General features: G+C 49.0%; 1 long non-coding RNA gene across 1 annotated transcript in view; it reads left to right on the forward strand.

Annotated features, from left to right (window-relative positions):
- The window catches only part of LOC112967287, a 97,088-nt gene that overhangs the window by 62,999 nt on the left and 21,209 nt on the right, over positions 1–12,880 (forward strand). The window contains exon 9 of the long non-coding RNA XR_003253914.1: positions 2,644–2,781. This is a non-coding gene — a long non-coding RNA (uncharacterized LOC112967287). The remainder of the gene's footprint in view (positions 1–2,643; positions 2,782–12,880) is intronic.

The following is a 12,880-nucleotide window of genomic DNA, read 5'->3' on the forward strand; positions in this document are numbered from 1 at the left end:
TCCATGGCAAACCAAGGGTTACCAAGGAGATCAGCTGGTGTAACTGCTTTCACTGATGTTGGTTAGTTACTTGAATAACATGAGAGAAACCATAAGTTCCTTTTGGAGCTAAGAAATCAGGGATAACTGGGGAGCACTGGTTCTTCTTGGAGGGGTTTCAGACAATATCCTCTTCGCTATTCAGTGCCCTGGCTGAGCCCTTGGTCAGATGCCTGTGCCCTGCTCAATCCCAACCCCTTCGTGACCACTCTGAGAAGGGAATTCTCCAGGCCTGCCCGAGTCTGCCCTGGAACAGCCACGGCTCTGCTGAGTCTCAGAGCTTCTTGCACCCTTTTCTTCTCCCAGAAGGTGCCCTTCTCTGGGTGTCTAGATGCTCTGAGGCTTGTTCTGTTCTAGTGGGGTTGTCTTGCTCTCTAGACAGTGATATGAGTTGCCAGGTCAGGGTCTCTAGGAGTGCTGTTAACTATACACTGATGTGCAAGGCCTCTCTCTGTCATTCTTCTACTGTTGCTGTTTTCTAAAGCCTGGAGGATGGTGAGCATACATAGCTCACCAAATTACTTAAGGGGCTCTCTCTCCTATTCCTGTATTCTGCAGGCAGGTCCCACTCCAATATAAACCTGTACCTGCAGGGTTAGGTGCCAAGCATCAGTCATCTGAGAGGACTGTAAATGAGGTTCCTTCAAAAACTAGTTCTGTTTTGCTTAGGGCCATAATGGGGAAACTGCTGTGTTTCCATTAAATCCCCTTTGTATCAATCTGTAGAGTTCGGCTGTGGGAGAGAGGTGCTGAGATCCCAATAGACCACTAATTAATTACTAACCCCACATTACTTATTGGCAATGCAGGGGCCTTCCAGCACCGCCTCTTTATAGTTAATTAGGGTGAAAGCCAAGCAGAGGCTCCATTTCACTGGTGATCAGTTAACATTCCCTCTGGCTTTATTCCTTGCAGACACATCTTGGCATTGTGAGGGGAAGCCAAGACTGAACATATGGCTTATTGTGGAGCTCTGACCTTCCCAGAGTGCCAGTGTTCTGGGGCAAAGCCAGACACCTGGAATTTCCATCTAGTGCCACTCAAAAGCCTACCTGGAAAGCCACCGTGCCATTTCTGGGAAAACAAATCCACATGTGAAGTGCAAGCAGTTGCTATTATCTCATGTTATTTCTTACTATACAACATGGATGGCTAAGAAACTTCTTGTGGTGATGCAATAGGAGGAGACCTATGAATTCTGCTGTGTTGAGTGCAAGACTCTCTGCTCTAATGCCTACCTTGTGCTGCAATTTTAGGTGGCAAGTTCCCTCCCAGACCAGCCCCATCTGACTGGCCTAAACTGTGACAGCCGATCTGCTGCCCAGCTGTACCTGGAGCAGGAGGGAGGCCACGGTGATGTGCTGTGGGAGCACCTTTTGGGGCTTGATGCTCAAAGCCCTACCAACAGCACCCTTCGAAAGCCGCATAGCTCCAGGGCCGCTCTCTGAGGGGACCACCCCAGCCATGTGTGTCCCTTGCATGCCACTAGGAATCCAAGGGATAATAAGATAATGGATTGGGATGATGTGGTAACTACAAGACACACTTCTCCAAACCACACATGCAGTCTGGTGGGATCTTATCCGTCAATGAAGAGAAAAGCACTGTTGGGATGAGGCACAGTAGTTGAGAGAGAAACTACCCAGCCATTCTGAATGTGAAAAGAATACTGTGGCTGGCTGGCCTGAAAGAGACCTTGGATAAGCAGAATGTAACTGCTTCCAGTGGCTTGCCAAGATCTGGGTGGGAAAATCCTTCCTTTGAAGAGGATTTCCCATCTTCTACGAAGGACTCCCCAACTGCTGAGCTTTGTTGCCGTGGCCTCGTGTCTGGGATTTGCTTTCCTCAGGACCTTGAAACCTATTCCCCTCCCCAACTCCTCATGGAGTTCTCTGCAGTCTGTCTCTGGTAATGCAGCTGTTCGCTCCTTCTCTGGAATCCACTTTGAACAGAAAAGATTTCTACTTTATTTTCCTTTTGCTCTGCTGCGACCTAATTACTTAACTTTATATTGCAGCTTCTTCTGACAGTCCTTGCTAAAGCGCTCATCAAAGCCTCCTTGCCCCAGCGCTGGGGGAGGTGGGTTATTAGTCTCTCTGCGTTCAAGGTTAGAGGAGATGTTTCCTTCTATTGTGGACTAGCAACTCTCCCAAACAAATCTTTAGCCTCCCCATTCAAGATCAAAACCACAGGCATCTGGGAGCACATTAATGTGCATTCAAAGACACGGCTTTGTTTGCTTTTAGTGACTGTCAACTCTGATGTGCTGAAGACAAACTGACTTCACCTTGGTTCTTCACACTCTGTGCCAGGCTGTCTGGGAAGTGTCCGTGCCTTGTCCTGGGAATCCTGGGGCACCTGTGTTCCTCCTGTGCTCCTCAGCACAAGTGATTGTCAGCCTGGCTATCAGGAGGTGGTCTGGGAGCTGGTGGGAGTGCTGGTGGCCTGTTCTTCCACCCAAAAACAAGCAAGACAAATTCTCTTGTTGCAGAGTGGGCAGTGCTACCCTCACCTTGCACCAGCACACAGGTTCTCTGCTCTGGGGTGTGTTAGTGCCTGGTGTTGTGTAGGTGTCAGCACTGACCAAAAACTGATCTCTTCTAGGGAGGATAAGAAAAGCTTCAAAAGAAAAAGGCTTCTGCAGCTGAGGTCAGTCTGTTACTTTGGAAACTCTCTGGACTGTGACCCCGCATCATGGAAGGATTCGGCAGAGTGAACTGAAATGTGCTGGCATATCAGAAGGTGAGCACATACGGTGGCATGATGACTCTACTGAGCTGGTTTCTTTTGCTTTTACCCTAGCCATCTGCTACTACAAAGGTGTCTTATGGGTGATAACAGTGAGTGTTTCCACAGAGTGGATGTTACAAATCTGAAATCCCTCCAGGCCTTCAGGCTACACAGGAATGTCACATACTTAATTCTTGGCATAACTAGGTCTGTTTGGTATTGGAATGATTGGAAGAATATCTGCTCTCCCTCCTAACCTTGACTAGATAAGATTCCCAAATTGCTGTATTTCCCCTCCATGACAGGGAAGACTGATGCACCTACCTGGAGCCAAGAGCTAATGTAAACAAAATATATCACTGTTGGCTGTGATTTCCCAAATATGTGATGTCCTAGAGATGTGGTACTGCGCTGGCCAGGAGGGGATACATAAGAGAGCCTGGTTAAATACCCATATTCTGCACTCAGATTTCACATGCGTGTGCCTGAGCTGCATGCAAAGAACAGCTGCTCAGGCCTAACTTAGGCAGTGTCCTGATCTGCACGCAGCACAGTGGCTGTAGGAATGCAGCATCTATGAACAAGGGTCAGACTGGCCCTGGGGGCAGAGGGGTTTGTGTAAGGGCTGGAGAGTTTGTGTAAGGGGCAGCTATTACCTGGTACAGAGCTGCATTAGGAACCAGGACCGACAGTGGGACTAAACCTCCTTGGCCACCTAATGACTCCACTCCAGGAGCTCACTTCCAGTAAGGAAAGCAAGGCAGGATTTGCAATGATCAGTAAGGAAAAGGGTCCAGAATTGGGGTGGGAGATGTTGGAAGGGCACTGGAGATTGCTGACAAAGTCAAGAATGGTAACGGGAGCCAGATCCGACTTGTGCTGGAAGGGGGATGAGAGGAGGCTAATTTGGTCAGAAGACAAATTAGGTGGTTAGAGGCATCCCACTCATTCCTTRTTTGAGCAGTTCTGGTCACTGTCACTAGGTATCCGAGCAACACCATCCCAGGACCTACCAGGCTTTTCACCCACCACGTGGTCACGTACCGTTGTAGTCCCTTGGCAGGACAGTAGCACACTGCTCCCTCCATCACACTCTGCACTCATAGGACTGTGTACATCCACTGTTCTGTGATTGCCCGTACCCAGCATGTGCCTCTGCTCCTGGGCAACAGCTGGTACATCCGTTTGCTCAGCAGGTATGTTCTTGCATTCCCTGGAAGAATAGGCCTTTCAGAAGAGGCGGGGGAAGAGAAGAGAGGAAAAATTAGCAGGGGAGTGGAAACAGAGGGAAATGGAAGGCAGAGGGAAAAGGCAGCAAATGACTGAAAGAATTAGAGCTGGAGTGAGGAAAGGACTGTGTGTCCCCAGTTGCTTTGAGCACTCAGCAGATCCTGTGGTGTGTCTGCTTTATTACTGACAGAGTTCTCCCTTCTGTCGGCTTGTTTCCTAATTGCTGGTCTTGTAAACTGCTTGATTTATGGCTCTGTTCATCAGTTCTGGCCCTCGGGTATAACATGCTTTTCCTTCCAGGCTGGGAGGTGAATAACGAATTAACAGCCCGCCTTAGGTTCAATAAGAAGCTGAGCATTCAGGGATCTTTATTGCGATGCATGTGCCAAATGTAACTGCTTAATTTTTACTTCTCATTCATGGAGGGTATTCAGTGACTCCTTCCCCAGGGCAGCAGCTGCATTGTGGATGCTTGGTGCCTTTGAAGTGTCCCACAAGAGAAGCCACCAAGGAATGGATTCGCTGTTGGTTTGCTTAGGGAACTCAATCTGTTTCCTTGCAGCTTGCTCTGAAGCTGATATTGTGTGCCATACGTGTTTGTCTCAGACAAACTTCCTTTCAGTACAGTCAAGGGATGAAGATCAAGACAGAGAACAAACAGTCCTGCTGAGCTAGAGCCCTGACCCCCAGTGTGCAAGGAGCTGTCAAGCCAATCCCTGGCTGTCATCTCAATGTTCAGCTCTAAGAAGAGGTTCGAGCTGGACCCACAGAGGTAGCTCAGTGTAACTTCAATCTTTTCTCAAGCGTAGTGAGTACCTCTGCCCCTGTGGATCTGAGCGTAGCATCACTACTGGGGGCAATCCAGTGCCTTCCGCACAACTTCGTTCCACGTGGCTACATGGCCGCACCACAATGTGCCGGGTATATCCCTGGCATGTGACATGGGGCAGACTCAACGTTCAGGCTGTGGAGGGTGAGTGTGCGTCATGTGAATGTGATATGCTAACTCACTGAGCCTGGTGTGGGGGAACTTTAGAGGGGGATAGCACAGCACCACCAGGAAGCGCAGCCTAAGCCTTGCCAGGTGAGAGTAGGAGAGGGACGACCGGCTGCACCTCATGTTTGGTGCGCAGGACTGACAGATTGCCTATTCTGTTAATGTCCCAGCTCGCGTGGTGTTCCCCATTGGACTAGAAAGATCCCCAGGCAGTGAAATCTCCATTTCCTATGCAGAGCATCTGGCCCCTGGCATGATAAAATTTGTCCATCTCTGTCACCCCAGAGGGCTGTGAGGATGGGAGCTCCCCTTGGTTCAGAGCATGTGACTACTCTCCTTAACCAGTTCACAGGACTATGGCTAGAAAGTACTGTCATATTCATACTCACTCTGGAGCACCAGAGACATGCTGCAGCTGAGTTCTGCGACTGGCTGCATGGCAGAGACTTACAGGAGAAAGAAAACCTCAAATGCCTGTAAAACAAAACCTTTGCAAAGGATAAAAACTCTTTTAAAGAGCAGAGGAACTACTGTAGAAACCATAGAACTGTGCTGCAAGCATAACTTTGTGCAGGTACTGGCTCAGGGCTTGCAGGTCACAAGCAGTTAAAGTTCAAGCTCACAAGTCCCCTCAGTGCATAGCAGCTCTCTGCCACCTTGCCTTTGGACAGCCTCTTAGGATGCTGTTGCTCTCTGTGAGCTGCTTCGTGGCTGCGGCAGGTAAATCTGATCAGCCTGAAAGGGGGAGCTCCAGAAAATGGCTTTGTCTGTGCGCTCTGCATGCTGTTGTAGGAAGGGGCAGGGGGTGTTTGTCTGCATCACGTGAGGCCATGAGTGAAGGGGAGAGAGCTCAGGAGGTCATGTGGGGCATTAACATAAGGCCTACAGCCCCTCAAGTGCTGTAAAAACTCAGTAGGAGGGAGAGTTTTAAGGCATGTGCTTAGTCCTGATCCAGTCCTCACTTGTCTGCAGGAGCTCAGCATGCTGGAAGGTCTGTTGGATGGAGCATTTCCTCTTCCCAGAATCCTCCTGCAGCAAGAACTGCTGGTGTCTGGTTTACCTCCTAGGACTCATACAGTAAAGCACAGCAGAAACAAATACACAGTACAGCATTTCTCTCCTAGTAGCATTAGCAGTACAGGTTGATTAGATTGTCACGGCCATCCTGTATGCTTTGTCTCTTGCTCTGCCTTCCCTTGATGGGTCTGCAGGTGCACGTTCATGCACCATGAAAACTGCCTGCTGAGTAACCAGGTCAGCTCCTGCTGATCTATAAATCTCTAGCTCTTCTCTCAAGCGGTTTCTTGGTCAGCCCCATCTGGTGATCGTAGCCTCCTTCCTGGTGACTTGACTTTCAAGGTAACCTCTCTCTTGATTGTTGTCTTTGATGGGAGTCATCTGACTGTAGAGCTGGGGTACACCTGAACAGGAAACCTTGTCCACATAGTCACTGTTAGCTCTGTCTGCAGTACATCTGTGGGAATCTCAAAGAAAGGTCTTCCCACAGCGTGAATGTGGAAGTTCTACAAGGTGTGTGTTGTATAGACACTTCTCATGATGCCCCCCTCAGCAATGATAGCCCTGAAGTTATTTCTAGATCGTGGTTTATCTTCAACCAGACAGATTCCAGACAACTGGATCCCTGTCTGAGGACCAGGGAACCAGTATCTTAGGGTGCCATGTGCTGGAGATATCTGATCTGCCCAAGCCTATTGCTGTGGTGCATATATCCCAAGCAGTCTGAATGCCTCCAGTTCTCCTATCCTATTCTTCAACTTCTCACAAGGCACAAGTATCTCTAGCCCTTGGAGTGGGCTGGGCCCTCACAAGAGTGCATGTGTGCCATCTCCAACAGGATCCCTAATGTGGCCTTAGTTTTGATTAAAATCCATGAGTTCTCCCCCAGCCGCTTCCTTCCAGATAACCTAGCAAGCCTGTAAGGAGACAGCAGATCGTGGAGTGCAAAGCACAAATACGGAACTGCAGAGTCCTCACAGGACATGAGCAGCCCGCATGCTGTGGTTTTAGTCATTTGGTTCCTCGTGCCATATAGTCCAGAATCCGAGAACACTAGGAAGGGAGATCAAAAGAGCCTCTTGCTTACATTTCACACATCCTATCGCCAAGACTATTAAATACTAACTCCTAAACTAATCTGAATACATGCTCGAAGTCCAGGTGTTATCGCTTACTGATAAAAAGGCTTGAAACTGCCTTTGGTTCTGCATGTGAGCATGCTCACACCCATGCAGAATCTCTGTCATGTTTCCTAAATTGCATGGCAGGCAAGATGGTTCAGATACAATACAAGCAGGAGGTTCGAGGTTCAAGGTCCTGGCCATATCTTGATCAGCCAGCTGAGGCTGTGAGCCAACAGCAGAGATCAAAGGAGTAATAGTCTGGGATCTGTGTTCAGGGTGAGTAGAGAAGATGCCTGCACACTTCCCTCACTCCTGTGCAAAGATTGGGGTAGCTTCTGGGCCTAGCACCAAATCACTTGCGCTCTGGCTACTGCTGTGGGGTGGCATCATAACACAGAGAGCTTCTCTTTGGACACGTTCCTACTGCTCACTGTGGACAAGGGGCTTTAAATGGGATCAATGTGAAATATTTTTCTTTAAACTCTATATTCACACGGCAAGATCCTCTCTGTCCCCTCTGACCTGTTCCTGTCTGGTTGCTGGTATGGATCTAAGCACCACAGCGTTGAATCACCTTCCAGGCAATTGAACAGGAGCTGTTCCAAAGGCGATCGCTTTCCCTCTCTCCTGCCTGTGAGCAGGAATTATCTCAAGCAGGTTGTGGCAGCATATCTAGTAATGACTCTATCAGTGAATGTAGTTCTCGTTGCCTGGATGCAGGTAAAAAAACTACTAAGAGGAAGGGAAGATCTTACAGCTGAAGATATAATCAGATGAGCATCTGTTCCATCTTTAGAATCTCTTGTTTTTTTAAGCTACCGTATTTCAGCTAAAGGTTACTGCCCCTCTGCTGACAGGTCTCCTCCTGCAGCTCAGGTAGCTAACCCTGGTCGTGCTTCTGTTCTGCAACAGCACAAAGTAAAACGGCTTTGCGTGAACCCTGCCGACATGCTCATCTTGTTCTGAACATAATGATATCGGGGTTCTGACCTCTCACAGGAGTCAGCTTCACAGTGCTGGGTCCTGTGGCCACGMGAGTCTGCCCCGTGATACTCCACAGCCTTGATCTGCCACTCGGCTGTTGTGTCAGGCCAGCTGACTGTAGCTGTCGTGGAAGGATGGGGCTGTTTGCCGAGGGGAGCCCCTGGGTCCGTGCATACACCTCAGCAAGAGTTTGGACTTTCCGTTCAGAGATCACAGCTCTGTTCACCGCAGGGCCTGGGCATCTGGGCGTGAGGTGGCTCCCTTCCTAGCTAACTGCTGTGACAAATGGCTGGCACTAGAGCTGGAGAGCTGACCCTGACCGGGCCTGTGTCCTCGTAGGACAGAGAGCAGACTGCACAGATCATTTTGGTGGCTATTTGGCACAGCAAAGCACCAAGCTCTGGGCCAAATGCTGATTTTGTAGTGAGCAGATACAGTTGTTCTGTGGAAGACCAGGACTGGGAGTTCCCCGCAGTCCAGCCAGTGCCAGCTCTGCTTCTGCCAAGGAGAAGAGCCCTGCGCCCTGTGCGAGCAGTGAGCTGGTGGTGGTGCAGCAGCCAGGAAGGTGAAATGGAGCTGGTTCTTGTCCATGCATCACTAGCATTTCTTTGTGTTGTCTCCAGGCTCTTCCCCACTTCTGAGTTTCATGATGAGTTTCATGATTTGGAGATTGAGTTCAACCTTGGGGGCTCCTGGGGTGAGGGAATAAGGGCTTGTCAGAGCCTTCCTCCTCGGCTACAGTCTCAGCTGCTCTGTGGATCTGGTATGTCTTTGCCCTGTGGCATCTTTGTGCCATCTGGCAGTACAAGACTGCCCTAAAGGGTGTTAAGTGAATCCCTCTAAAAGTGGCCTTATTGGCTAAGGCAAGTTGGACTAGGGTCTGGACTGGGGATGCACATGAAGAGCAAGCCAGGTTATGGCTGTTTTCTACAAACCTGTGGGGACTGTAGGCTGTGAAATGTGAGACAGAGCAGTCTTAGGCTTCTTTTAGCTTACAGTTGTAGCCAAGCAAGACCTTGTGCAGCGCAGAACAGAGCAGCACAAAGGCTGCTAATTGGTAACGTAGCCCACAAACATCTCTCCCTCACCCTAAGGGACGAGGAGACAGAAGCAAACATTTTTACACATTTAGAGTATAGAGAAAGACAGCTCATTTTGACTGAACTGGATTAGAGTGCATTCACAAGTGTACCCCACCTGGCAGCTGTGAGCAAGGGTGATCTCCAGGAGTAGGAGGGTGACAAGCTGCGAGAAGCAGTCACAGCTAGCGCTGGCACAGCTGCAGCTTAGCTGTGATTGCTCTGCTTGTTTGCCCTGCAGTGCACTCTTCCCTTGGCAGGGGATTGGAGCCTACATCCCCTCTCCCTACCCGCAGGACTGATTGCAAGCTAGAGGGAAAATCTGGTGGCAGCCCCCACAAACATTTGGTTACTTTCCAGATCTCTCCTACTCTCTGTTGCAGCTCCCAACTTGCTTCAAGTCAAGGACATGCATTAACTCACTGACTCTCTTTCTCTCCCCTGCATAGTGCATTAGCTATGCTCTGACTCTCCTGTCTGACAGAGATGTGCTCTACTTAGACATTAAGTGAAGATTACCTGCAGGATGTCAGGTGCCCTGGCTTGACTTTTTGGTGAGAAAAAAATTCATCCGTTTTTAGTTCCCCTGAGCTGGGTGGGGAGTGCTGCATTGCTGAGCAACGTGTCCCCACATCCTTGGAACATCCGCACTGCTGGGAAGGGAGAGCTCCCCTCGCTTTCCACGTGTTCAGATCTCTCTCTCTTCCCCCTTGCCAGCTAGACCACAGAGAAAGATTGACAAGTATTTTCTGTCAAGCTGTAGCTGGCCATTAACTCAAGCAGCCCAGCCTCCTGCTTTTAGATCCGAGACTCTGTCCCTAAAGACAACCCAGCGGTTTTTCTGTTGCTTGTACACAAGCCAGTGCAAAAGTTATAGTCCCTCCTAGCAGACCAAAGCTCCTAGTCTAGCAGTAACTCTGTTGCTTACACTGCTAACTAGAACCATAGCACCTCTTCTTCTAGCAAGCCCAGTCTGCACGGAGATGCTGGGTGAGCAGTGATCTGTAGGACAGCAACGGTCCCTTCTCTCTGGTTGCAGTCCACCAGGTCCCCAGCTCTTGCCAAACTCAAGGTACCTCCTGCTGGAACGCACAGCCCTGATTAAGGCAGAGAGCGCTACAAGCTGCATGTGGGAGGAGATGTTCTTCCCATCTGGCATCTGTAATGCAGACATGTAAAGTTCTGGTAAGGCAGGCATGGGGAAAGGGAGGTGGCTTTTTCCTCCTGTTTGCTTTGTTCGTTGTTTAGGTAACGGGTGGAAGAAAGGCTTTGCCAGATACGTTAAGGAAGTTATTGTTTAGCTGAGGGCTTATGCGTTCTTTTTGGGAAGAAGATTTTGTTTGCTTTTGGGGGGGAGATGGTGAAAGAGCAGTTCATTTTAATTAGTTCCTGTTTCTTTACCTTGGCTTCATTTAACCAGAGAATAAATTTCCGAAGGGAGAATTTTAAAAAGTGAGGGAGAGCGCGCCAAAGCAAAGCCCAGATTTGGGCTGGGATTTGGGATCTGTGCTTCCCCTTTTCCCCTGACATGTACCCCCTTACCAAGGAAAGCTTTTACCGTAGAAGCATAGGATATGCCTCATTGCTTTCTCTCTCTTCCTCGTGTCTATAGTCACATTAGGGAAAGAATGAGGGAAGTCTCTGTATCTTTGTGGTGGGATTAATGGCAATATGGAGATGAGCTGAATATATAATGGCCTGTTTTCCCAGGAGAAGGGGCTTGTACCAGCAGCGGTTTGGCTCAGGTGTCTGTGAGGGCTATATAGACTCACACAGGAAGCATGGAATCTGACCAAAACATAGATATGCTTCTTTATTACCTGAAATCATTTGTAAAACAGGATATTTAGGGTATGACCTACTCTCTGGCCACAGCAGATGGTGGTAGGTGATGTGTGGAGCGTTCCTTTGGGCTTCCACTGAGAGGTCCGGTTGCTAAAATAGCCTTTACTTCCTTTCTCAGCTGATCTGTACTTGAGAAGGAAGCACCCAAAGAATTTTCTTCTTTTGGTTCTTCTGCCCTTGGGGTTGAGTTGCATCAGATGCTCCCAGAGCTGGGGAGCAGGGCAGCCTGCTGGACAGATGGATGTGTCATGTAACTGGCTGTTGCTGTGAACGTATTTAGGCACCTGTTTATCTGCCTTTAGTGAGAATTAGACATTAAATAGGAGCTGTGGAAGAAAACATTTACATGAACCTGGCCTTTGTACCTTCCTGCTGGGGCATTTGCCTACCTGTGGGCACTCCTGTTGGGAGTGCCAAAGAGACCTTTGAATGGGATGCTCAGGGAGCAAAATCAAGATAATGAGAGAAATAACACTGAGGAGCTGGATCCAGGACAGATGTCTCTCCCTCCCCTCCCTTCATATCCATCCTCTTTTATATCCATTTTCCTCTCTATCCCTTACCTCCATGGCACAGTCTTATGGAGAAGGGAGTAGGAGGAAGGTTCCCCTCTGTATTCTCCCACCCTTGTCTACAGATTTCAGCTGTCCATGAGGTGGGGGGCTGCTGGGGAAGGAGTGGCCCCGGCTCTTTCAAGTCTCTCTGTGCCTTGTCACCATTTCTTTCTGAGCTGGAAGGTGACAGTCATGACAACAGCTGGAGAGCAGGGACAAGCAGCTGGGGTGTAGCAAGTTATAGGTCAGGGCAGGGTTTGCTTTTGTCCAGGTCATGAGGAAAGGAGACCTCCTGGTACAAAGAGAGTTAAAAATCTCTCCATTAAAGCACTCCTGGCTGCCTAGGGCTCTGCAGACCATATTTTCAGTCTGGCGGCACTTGCTGGCAGCCTGTTGCCCTCGGAGCTGAGCTCAGTGCCTTCTGTCTCCTCTATTCTCTCTGAGGGCACCTCCCCGCTGTTCGGGTCTGAGTGAGCCTGGGGTCACTCCCACTTCAAGCCTTTTTTCCCTTCCCTTTCCAGCTCCTTAAACAACAAAGGTGTTGAGGAAATTTATACCTCTGCCTGGTAACAAGACAGATCAGTGAGATGCTGTCACGGTTTTGTGAGGGCTCCATAGATTTTTATGGCTTTTCAGTCCTTGGGTTCCCAACCTTCCTTTGGCTTGTAAATTGCCCACAAAATGCAGACACAGCTCCTATTCTGTGAGTTCCTTTGATGATTTTATTTATATCTCTTGCTTTGTCTTGTCTTTTATTACAGGGAGACTGCAATTAATTATTATCCCATCAGCTTCTATTTAGCCTGACAGTACAATGCAACACACAGTGTCCAACCTTCCCCTGCCTCTGTGTGCACGAGCGGGCAGCTATTCTCGACAAGAACAAAGGCTCTGGCAGTTTTAGAAAGGGACATGCTGCTAACGGGCAGCCTGAGAGAGTTCAATAGCACCAGCATAGTATAGCAGCACTACAGCTAAAGTGACCAAACGTCACAGTCCGGTTGTGATGCTCCTGATTTTATCTTATCATCCAAAGTGATTTTTATACCGTCACTCTTCAAGCGGGTATAGATTCTTGGTTAGAGAAGAGGCAGGGCTCTTGCATCCTTTCCCCACATCTCAGATAGATAGACCAGATTGTTTCATGTCTTACCCCCTATAAAATGGAAATGACACCTGTAAGAGAGAGAAAACAGTCCCTGCTTGGTCAGTGTGGGCAAAGCCTCAGTGAGAATGCAAGAGGTGCACAAATCAAAGAGAGTCTGAAATAGCACCAGAACT

This window comes from Apteryx rowi, unplaced genomic scaffold (assembly GCF_003343035.1).
Source record: "Apteryx rowi isolate R43461 unplaced genomic scaffold, aptRow1 scaffold_27, whole genome shotgun sequence".
NCBI lineage: Eukaryota > Metazoa > Chordata > Aves > Apterygiformes > Apterygidae > Apteryx > Apteryx rowi.